The sequence below is a fragment of the Atractosteus spatula genome, assembly GCF_055471065.1.
Source record: "Atractosteus spatula isolate fAtrSpa1 chromosome 10 unlocalized genomic scaffold, fAtrSpa1.hap1 SUPER_10_unloc_1, whole genome shotgun sequence".
NCBI classification, from domain to species: domain Eukaryota; kingdom Metazoa; phylum Chordata; class Actinopteri; order Semionotiformes; family Lepisosteidae; genus Atractosteus; species Atractosteus spatula.
The window spans coordinates 540,603-550,553 of record NW_028296612.1 but is presented as its reverse complement, the minus strand read 5'-3'; the positions used below and the strand labels follow the sequence as shown (position 1 = coordinate 550,553).

The window sequence follows — 9,951 nt, the reverse complement described above, 5'->3', positions numbered from 1 at the left end:
TAGAGGGTGAATGTTTATTTAGGTGAATGTAAGGTTTCATTCTTGTAAAATATTTCCGAGCACTTTTTTTGTTGCTTTAAAAAAATCTTGAGTGACACATACCTTCTGTTTTACTGCACTACACTTCTCAAGAGGCCAGTTCAGCACACAAGGATCCTCAGTCAAACAAACACTGCAATCGCTTGATAAACGCCATTTCTCATCCTTTCTCTTAGTGTCGGAGCTACTATTGTATGCAAAGGAGGCGACGTGACAATGAAATCTTAAAGAGAGTCTTCATGAAGGTGTGTGTCGGCAAGCTCTCCACTGGCAATTGACTGGGCTTGTGAAGAAATCAATCTCATTCAACAACCATACAAATTGCACAGCTTAAGGCACATGAAGTGAAATCTGTGAGCTGATTGACACAAAACAATGTCACTTCACATTATCTGCAAAGTTGTTTTGCTTGTCTGACCACCTCTTCCTACTTTACAGTGAGCACATATATTTCAGTTTCTTTCCCCCATGTGGAGATGTATCCACTGCCAAAACTGCTGTCTGATTATTTAAATTATCTGTAAAACTGTTACATGACTTCATCTAATTGTAAATGTATAAGACGGTCTATGAGACATTTGTGAGAGTAGCTGAATCCCAGGGCTGGTATGGAATCACACACAGACAGGTCTTCTGTGTGATCTGAGTCCCACTGCTCAGAGCTACAGACTGGTCAAATGGTCACTATTGTAGACACGACCATCGGACCATCGGCTACAAATAATCAATATACTGATCATAGAGTCACTATTGGTGTTTATTACATAAATACTATATATAAATAATAAGATAATTCCACAGTCATATGTGTTATAAAACATTTATAAACATTTTGGGAGGCTGACATACAGTAAAGAAAGTAATACTGAAGGGCTGGAAGTCCTGGAAAGCGTTAATAGAACCTTCTTGCTTTCGACCTGGATCAGAGCCCACAACTGCCAGATCAGTGACCCCTGAGCCCAGTTCACAGAGAGGAGAACCAGGAGCTCTTTTATGTCTCTAAGAGGGCTGGGAGGAAGGATAAAAGGGGGAAATGTGACATGAGTCCAGGCTGTTCTGTCTGATATTGTTCATGTAGCAGCACTGATTGTCTGAATATCTTCTGGTTCTGGATTGTGAGGATAGAGAGCAGTACGGAGTTGAGATCCTGTCTGAGTGTGAGTCTGAGCTGTGAATCTGACTGAGAAGAGAATAATGATTTTTTATTCTGCCTGAGAATTTTTCCTGAGAATTTTTCTTCTTTTCCAAGTGGTGTTACATCCTCTTCAGATACTCTGCACAGACTGCCAGAGAGAAGAGGAGAGAGAGATGGACAGATAAGAGCACACACAGCAAGAGACACATACGTCTTGATTTACTTTGAAGCAAGTGTTCATTTCTTTTCTGGAACAAGCTGTTTCTGAACTTCAAGAAATTCATACAACTTCTGAAAGATAAAATACAAATCTTGCTCCTCAGGACAGAAGAAATGCTGCAAAAAAATGCGAGTGATTTGTAAAAAGCAACGGGAATGTGTCCTTGTGCAGCTGTTAAACAAAGGGCTGGTGGGTCAAACGCACTCAGGGATGCGCTTCAGATTGTGATGATGTAAACATAATCTCCGCTTAAAATTGAAGGGATTTCTTCGCAAACCCTCTTGAATGTTGCAGGAAATATTCGTGTTTTACTCGTGTGCAACTACAACAAGTAAACAATTAAGTACCTTAATTAGTCAATGTCCAAGAAAACCATCTTCACGTGTGGAATTTTTCTTTAACTGGCTGTTGGGAGAATTCATCTATACACCCGTTGTATCCTTAGCAAAAATATTTTAAAATTAGTACACAGATTTGTTGGAGAACTTGACAATCCTTGACAATCATTATTAAATGAGCATTATACAAATGTGCGTTGATATTTTTAATATGTACCTTAATTGTAATATATATACATAATTGCTTTGATATGGATGTTCATTTGAAGGAATTGAGGAAACTATGAAGGATCGCAGAACAACCAAAGATACACTTGGGCATCTGCTATTGGTAAAGATGAAAGAGTACCTTAAGTGTAAAGCTTGCATACACACGAGAGAAAAAAAACAGTTTTAATGCACTTCATTAAATTGATGGTGTGCTTATCAATCATGCATAAAGTGTACATAGCAGAGGATGGTTTCGATCCATCGACCTCTGGGTTATGGGCCCAGCACGCTTCCGCTGCGCCACTCTGCTGACAGCTGTCATGTGGCGATTCAACACAACTGCTCTATCTTTGCTTTCTAAAAGTGCGCCCGAGATGAAAAGTCTAAACGGTAAACTCAGACGTCATTTTGAGCACTTGGTCTTTTATAGTACAAAACATCACCCGCTGCTCTACATGGGCGTGTCTTCAATATCGTTGAGAACCAAACCTTCTGCTTTCCGAGGCAACTGATTCTTTCGTCAATTCCCAAATCTTCAATGAGAATCAGTGAAACGAAAATCAAACACATGTACACACTCGCGTCCTAACCTGAAAGAAAAATCTACACCCACTTTTTAATACTGAAAATGATTCAGGAAGTACAGCAAAGTACTAAAACCAGCGAATGCATCTGCATACATAAAATGTCAATTTTTCAAAAGTAAAATCTTCAGCTTTGAAAGATTGTCATCCATATATTTTCGTTTTTCTCTTTTTTTTACATAACACGCTTTCGAGAAACAAACTGTCTTTTAATTAAGGCTTCATTAGAAAATGTGTATCTTGGTTTGCTAAGTTAAAATCGGCACATCCCAGTGAGCAAAAGATGTAGAATATACGACTATTAAACGCATACCTTAGACGTGTAAATGTGCTCCGTAACTGGTCTTGAATGAAATTCTAATATACGTATATCGTTATACATCAATTAGACATCTATGATTATATGTTTATTATACATAAATGGTTGGAGTTCTATTATACGGATAAATTTAGAAGATTATAATACATATATAGTTAAAGGTCTATTATACATCAAAGAAAGATTTTTATAGGTGTAGAAACTAGTAAATAAAGCCAATGATTTATTTTAGATATGTATTCTTAAAATATACAAATATTCACACATGAAAAATATGTAGTTCAAATTATAGATTATATACAATATTGTAATCAACAAATGTCTAATCATCATAAAAAACACAACTAGTAAACTTCAGTTACAAATTCTAGTAACATGGCAATATATATATAGTAATGACAAACACAAACTAATTACATGAACGCGCTAATATTTAACTCAAAACCACATTTCGATTCAAATATAAATTTTAAAATTTACAACTTCTTTATTTCCACGAAAATATTATTAATGTAGCACAAACGCTACTTTATAATAAAGACAGAAAGAAACTGTTTGTTTTGTGTCTCATGGTGATCCTCCTCTCGATACTAATGAAATGTTTAATATGATCCCTCGAGAATAAAAAAGGAGTCAATTTCCGACTGGAATGATTGATGCCCCATCAAATATTTTGTAATATCCCTGGAAGTTTATACAGTAGAATCCTGGTTCGTGGCTTAAATTCAAGGTAAACAAGACTAAGGAAACGAGTTGGAAACTTGATGTTGAAGTGGGATTTAAATCACCCGGAACATTTCACTACATTGGGCAGTATGTGCCAGAAAGTAGTAGATGACATTCCTTCGATAGCTCAGTTGGTAGCGCGAGGGACTGTAGAAAAATCAGCGGGGTATCCTTAGGTCGCTGGTTCGATTCGGGCTCGAAGGAAGGTGCTTTTTGTGTACTTTAATCAAAGAGTTAAAAAAGCGAATCTGTTTCAATCAGACATTGATCAATAGCTCAATAAACGACGAAGCAGAGGTTCCTGTTCCGAATTCAGCCCACGTCTTATTGTCTTGTTTTGGCCAAGATCTGATCTTTGAATTAAGGGACTACACTGTCTGCTTTGTAATCCAAAAATACATACCAATGTCAAGTTTTTTTGTAGATATAAAGGTGTTCTCTGTTTTCAAAGGATAGGTACTTAATTGGCATAATGATTTGGTATTGATTTTGTATCGTTGTATTATAAAGTTTGTGCTTTCTGTGTTTTTATCGTATTGTGAACTTATTTTTTAAACAAATGCTAACAAAGGCAAACACGGCACACATCTGTTTATACCAGTGGTGAATTGTACATTTTTATTAAGTACAAGCTACTGTGCCCTTCTGGGAGTATAACAGGTTCGATATAAAGTGGCAAAAATATAAAAGGGGAAAATACCCCACACTGCGTGTAAAGCCCTTGTTGTGACTGTTTTAGATTAAAATGGCGTACTGTGCACGAAATGTTGCAGAAACACAGTCTGATATTTTGATAATTATTATTTTAATAATTTGATCAAATTGAGGCCCAGGATCCAAATCTTCAGTTCTGATTTTTTTGAGTGATATTTTTCCTTCCTTTCGTGGAAGTCACATGATGTGAGCAATTGTTTTTTTTTTACGTTACGATCCAAAGAGCCTCAGACGCACTGTAACCAAACCAGGATGGATTGTGCTGGGAGCCGGACTGAGCTCATTCTCACTCCCTGTGCTAAAAACAGAATTAGCTCTTCCCCGAACATCGTCTACAGCTGCTGGATGGTGCTTTGCGTCTTACTGCTCCGGCAATTACTTTGACGAAAGACAGCTCAATTGTGCACTTTTAACCTTCTCGCAGCTACGGGCGAGACTGACGCTCGCGATATGAAGGCACCCGCTGGTACACCTTCTCTAACTTTCACAATCGCGACAGACTTCGCTTTTTTAAAAAAAAAAAGTAGATATAGCCCTGAAAAAAACATAAGCTTTATCAGTTTTTACATTAATCTATTTTGAATCAAAGTTTGATATTTTTTTTCATTTTTTATTGCATTTTACATCATAATAATAATATTAATCATCATCATCAACACTTATATAGCGCTGTTCTGGATACTCCACTCAATGCGCTTTACAGGTAATGGGGACTCCCCTCCACCACCACCATTCTCTTGAATGATCACAGAGAGTCAAGACCTCGGTTTTACGTCTCAGCCGAAGGACGGCACCTGTTTACAGTTTAGTGTCCCCGTTCTTGTACTGGGGTATTAGGACCCGCATGGACCACAGGGTGTACCCCCAGCGACAGGAACCAGACGTGTGTTGGGCTCGGCTGCGAGCAGGACAATGACGTCACGGGGACAAAGTAGAGGAATTCAAAACGGTTCTGTAAAAGACCAGTGTCAGCTGTTGGTTTGCAGTCTGGACTCTAAAAAGTATAGTATGTAGGATGTGACAAATTTATGATTTCTTGGAATAAAACGGTTTTTATTTGCATTCAAAATGAAGCGGAATTTTAGCGCGACACACAAACCCTTTGTCTTTTTTAGAGAGTGATTTTTAAACAGACATAAATGTAGAAAACGTGTTTTTTTAGCACTACAATAGCAGGGTCAGCGGCGTAATGAATAACGCTTCAGGCCTCGCATCAGAAAATTATAGGTTCGACTGCCGTCTGACTCCTTGCGTTTATACCACTTACATTCTTTAATATAAATGAACTGCACCTGAAAGCTATAGAAAACACCTTGGGTAAGTTGTCTGCAGCCTCATGCGAATTTCGACAAATTACCCAAAACACTGTATTGTCTGGAGATCAGCTCCAGCTCTGAACTCATTTGCAATGAAAAACCATGTGTAACAAAACTGGAGAACAGCTGAACTTGTGCTCAGTTCGGTGATGAGGATTAAGAACTGTCGTTGTTGTAATTAGCACGAACTGCACAGGCTCTGAATCAGACCATGTCAATTAGTCTGATCAGTGTAGGACACGTTAATGTAGAATTATTAATAGGTTTGTTAGTTAGTTCAGGTGTACCCACCTGAACTAATGTAGAATTATTACTTGGTCTGTCTCTTGTTTGTATATAAATGAATGTCTCTGACAACTTAATGTTAGTTTTACGATGTAGTTCAGGCGTTGACATATGCACGAGTATACGAAATGGCTCACTCCTGATTCATCTCACGTTCTATAGGAGACTGGCGATTCCTCCTGTTTCTTGTACAACCATATCAGAACAAAAGCCCGTGTCACCGAGCTAAGATTCAAGATTGACTCGCATCTTTATCCCTTTTTTGTTCGTGATCATTATTTTCTTTAGTTATGATCAATATTGAACTTTTTTTAAATGAAGTGACAATAATCAAATATGCAGGCAGATTTTTGAAAAGTATTCAGAATTGTCAGGGTGCCCCTTTGGAACAGTCGTCAGAAAATGTGAGAAAATGAAAGTTATGTAAGCTCTCACACAAAGCATTGAAGATTGGAATCTGAGTGTAAAAAAGCTACCCGTCTCCCAATGATAGGCAGGGATACACACCATGACTCGAATAGACTCAGCGAACTTTAACGCCTATGATATTACGAGTGCTTTGCACGTGTCGAACTTCAAGAAGGAACTACTACAATAGTTGTGGACATAATTCAATACCACCGGCAAAGTCCAATGCCGGCAACGTCTGAGAAAATAATATTCACTCATGGAATTTGGTCTTTGAATGGCTGGCGAGAAAATTCATTTATACTCCTGTTGCACCCTCAGCTGAAACATGTTAAAATAACAATGCAGATTTGTTGGAGAACCTGACAAGAATTATTGGGTTAGCACTGTATGTTATTTGGTGTCTTTACTTTATTTTATTTATATATTTTAATATAAATGTTAACATACATGCTGTATAATCTATTGTCATTTTAAAATATGTTAGCTGAGGATGCGAGGGGGGGTATTATACCTTGTGAAACATTCAAGGAACTGTAAAAATGGCTGGTATTTGAATAAAATTGGCGATCACAAGAAAACCACAATTTATGTGGTATTATCATCAATATCCTTCAAAATCTACGTTCAAATGAAGGATTTGAAGAAACTATGAAAAAAGCAATAGTAGTAGCAGAGGATTTTGAATTTTGCTTTTCAAGTCAGTAGATCACCATAGAGTTGCGCCCCTACAAACAGCACAAAGGATGAATCCCACCTCCTTCGTTATTGCTGTTTGTGCCGGTGAAAGTAGCGTTTGTGCTATTGAAAGTATCTCGGAAGATGAAGGTGCAGTCACTTCCATATATCATGATATCATTAGATCCGACGACAAGAGCTGAAGCCCCCGGCATTTTCCAAGCCAGCAATGTGAGGAAGATGGGTGTGGAGGAAGGTAGTGTGGCCGAGCAGTCTAAGTTGCTGGATTTTAGGCTTCAGTTTCTCTGGGGGTGTGGGTTTGAATCCCACGGCTGCAAAATGTTAATGTTTTAAGACCTGCAATACGATCAGTAAAAGCACCTTTTGTTAGGCTGCGGGAGGTGTTTAGAGATAGACTTTCTAAAATACAGGCTTAACATCAAGGCAGAAAAAATATTTTGTTTTCTTAACATAAATTCTCTTTGGCATGTTCAGCTTTATGTAGGGAACAACATCTGCCGAGATCACTTTTGAGGCAGTGCACATGATAGTGTACCGGCAAGTACATTTAATATTGGCTGTGGTGGTGAGCTGCTTTTGTCTGTGAAACTTTTAATTCTTCACGCCAAATCATTGGCAGGGGTAAAGCTTATTAAATCTTTGAACATAGCGCTCCATCGGAAATACTTTGTTCATGGTCAAAAGATTTCAGAGGATTAACTTCATGAATTCACATAGCATAACTTACAGGAAAGATTTAAAAGGGGAATTGATTTTGCTTCCTGATGTTGTTCCTGTGGTTTCTTTGGATACAAAGGTGAATGTTCTTTGACGTTCTGCTAGAGTATCCACTGGGTGGGCTTTATCAATCAGCTCGGATAGGTCATCAGTGCTCCGTCTCTGGAAAATAATCAGCACTGTCGTTTTTTCCTGTGCTGTCTTTTAAAACATATAAGATCACGAGTTTACAGATTTCTCCAAATAACAACTATACATTTTAACCCAGCGCTTAGCATTCCTTCAATCCAATAGTTTTACTCTGGGTAAAAAGCAGCGCAATATACAAAGAGATGATATTCAAATATTTCAACGTTCTTATTGGATTACCTGTATGGAGATATCGCTCAGAATTCCTAATATGATTTTGAGTTCAGTTTTGCTTTACTACTTTCAGAGTCTTTTATTGACCTTGCTGAAGCAGAGAGAAGTGACATAATCACAAATGCAACCTACCTGTGCTGCTACCTGTTTCTGGTTAATAATGATTATTGCGAGGAAAAAAAAAACAGCTCCTTGCATTAAGAGCAAGAGCAACCAACGCGCTCGCTTGTTGAGTTGGGTTTTTTCCGTGGTGCTCTTCCTCAGATGCAAAGTTATTTGGCGAGCAAGGACCTCTGAGAAGGAGCCTGAATCCGTCAAAAACTCAGAAATTCTAATATCGCACTACCGTCTTGTGTACAGAGACCTGCTTCTTCCTTTTTGAGTGTTTTGGTGTTTAAGAGCATGCTTCCTACCTCGAATGTTAGTTTCAGGAGATGTGTTACCGGATCACAGATCATCTTAAAAAGAATGGGGGATGCACTGGCTCAGTTATTTGAAGGAACCTATACCACCAACGCACTTCTGAGAAGCACCTGCACATTTTCGCAATCCTCTCTCTCACCTACAAAGTTATGAAGACACAGACGACCAACAAAAACTGATTTGATTCACTCAAGGCTTCACTCTTCTGTTGTGATGTCGTTTTAATTAGTGTTAGCTGTGATGAGGTGTTGTTTCTGCCTCTTAAAGTTTAAGAGTCTGCTCCTTTCTTCCTGGTATAGAAATAACATGTTCCATCTTTGTTTACAAACACCACTGTAAATTATTTGTCCATCTCTAAAGCCTGCGTGTATTGACAAGGCAATTCAAAAGCACATATTAAATAAGAACACGATCCTTCTTGTTACCATTCACGTGGTTGGAGCGTTGTTTCGCCCTTTAACGTTCTTCTACAATATTTACAGACAGGGCTTTATCACTGGAGTTGTGTGCATCGGTCCATGAACATCAATTGTACTGCTGTTTTTCTATGCGTAATTTAATCGCAAGCACTTAAAAGATGCAAAAAGGTTTCAAGGAAAACATAATTGAAAGACAATCGAGTAAGGAGGTAGAAAAACGCACCCCCCCCCCCCCCCGTTGAAGAATCAACCACCGTCGCCCATGTGACTGGATATAAAAATAAATTATTCATTTTGCCCAGTCTCTGGAAGCTTCGATGCGATTATTTTCCCTTCCTTATTTCTTCATTCCCATTAATTTACTTTGTAGTAGAAGAAACGCGAAAGTGGGAAACTGCAGGCATTCTTCGTGAAGGGTGGATTGTGTTCAGTAAACATATGAACATCTTTACGTCAGTTCCACCATCGGTAGGCTAGGGGATGTAGCTCAGTGGTAGAGCGCATGCTTCGCATGTATGAGGTCCCGGGTTCAATCCCCGGCATTTCCAGGTGTCTTATATTACTGTGCTCACATCGCAATCTTCTGGTGAGTGAGAACTCTTTGCTCGTGTTCATAGAGAGCCAGGTTTACACAATTAATTTCAGTCACACACGAAGTGCTACAGTGTTGCTCTGCTGTTTTAAATGTACCTCCAAAGCATTTCGTTCTGTTAACTACCAAATGATTTGAACTAATTTAACGTCATATTCAGAAAATCCAGAGAAGGTCATCAGACTTTTAGTGGCTGTTGAAGAAAACACCTGTTGAATCTCACCAGGGATTTCTTGAGAGATCATTCAGCGAGCGAGTCCTCCCTCTGGACTCCAAACATTTTTAGTTAAACTGTTATTCACATATTCTAACGAAGAGAAACGTTAGTGTCTTCCGGTGTGTGAGCCCATTTCTCAAAAAAAAGTTATATAAATTTAATTGTTCTACTTTTTAGGCTTGCATAGTCTTATTAATATTTCAGTTAAATTTTAACTGTAGTTTTTT

The 9,951-nt window shown here is 38.3% G+C and overlaps 1 non-coding gene across 1 annotated transcript; it reads left to right on the top strand.

Moving 5' to 3' along the window:
- Positions 1–9,391: 9,391 nt before the first annotated feature.
- trnaa-cgc (transfer RNA alanine (anticodon CGC)) lies at positions 9,392–9,463 on the top strand. The gene has a single exon. It is a non-coding gene; the product is annotated as a tRNA-Ala (tRNA).
- Positions 9,464–9,951: the final 488 nt, after the last annotated feature.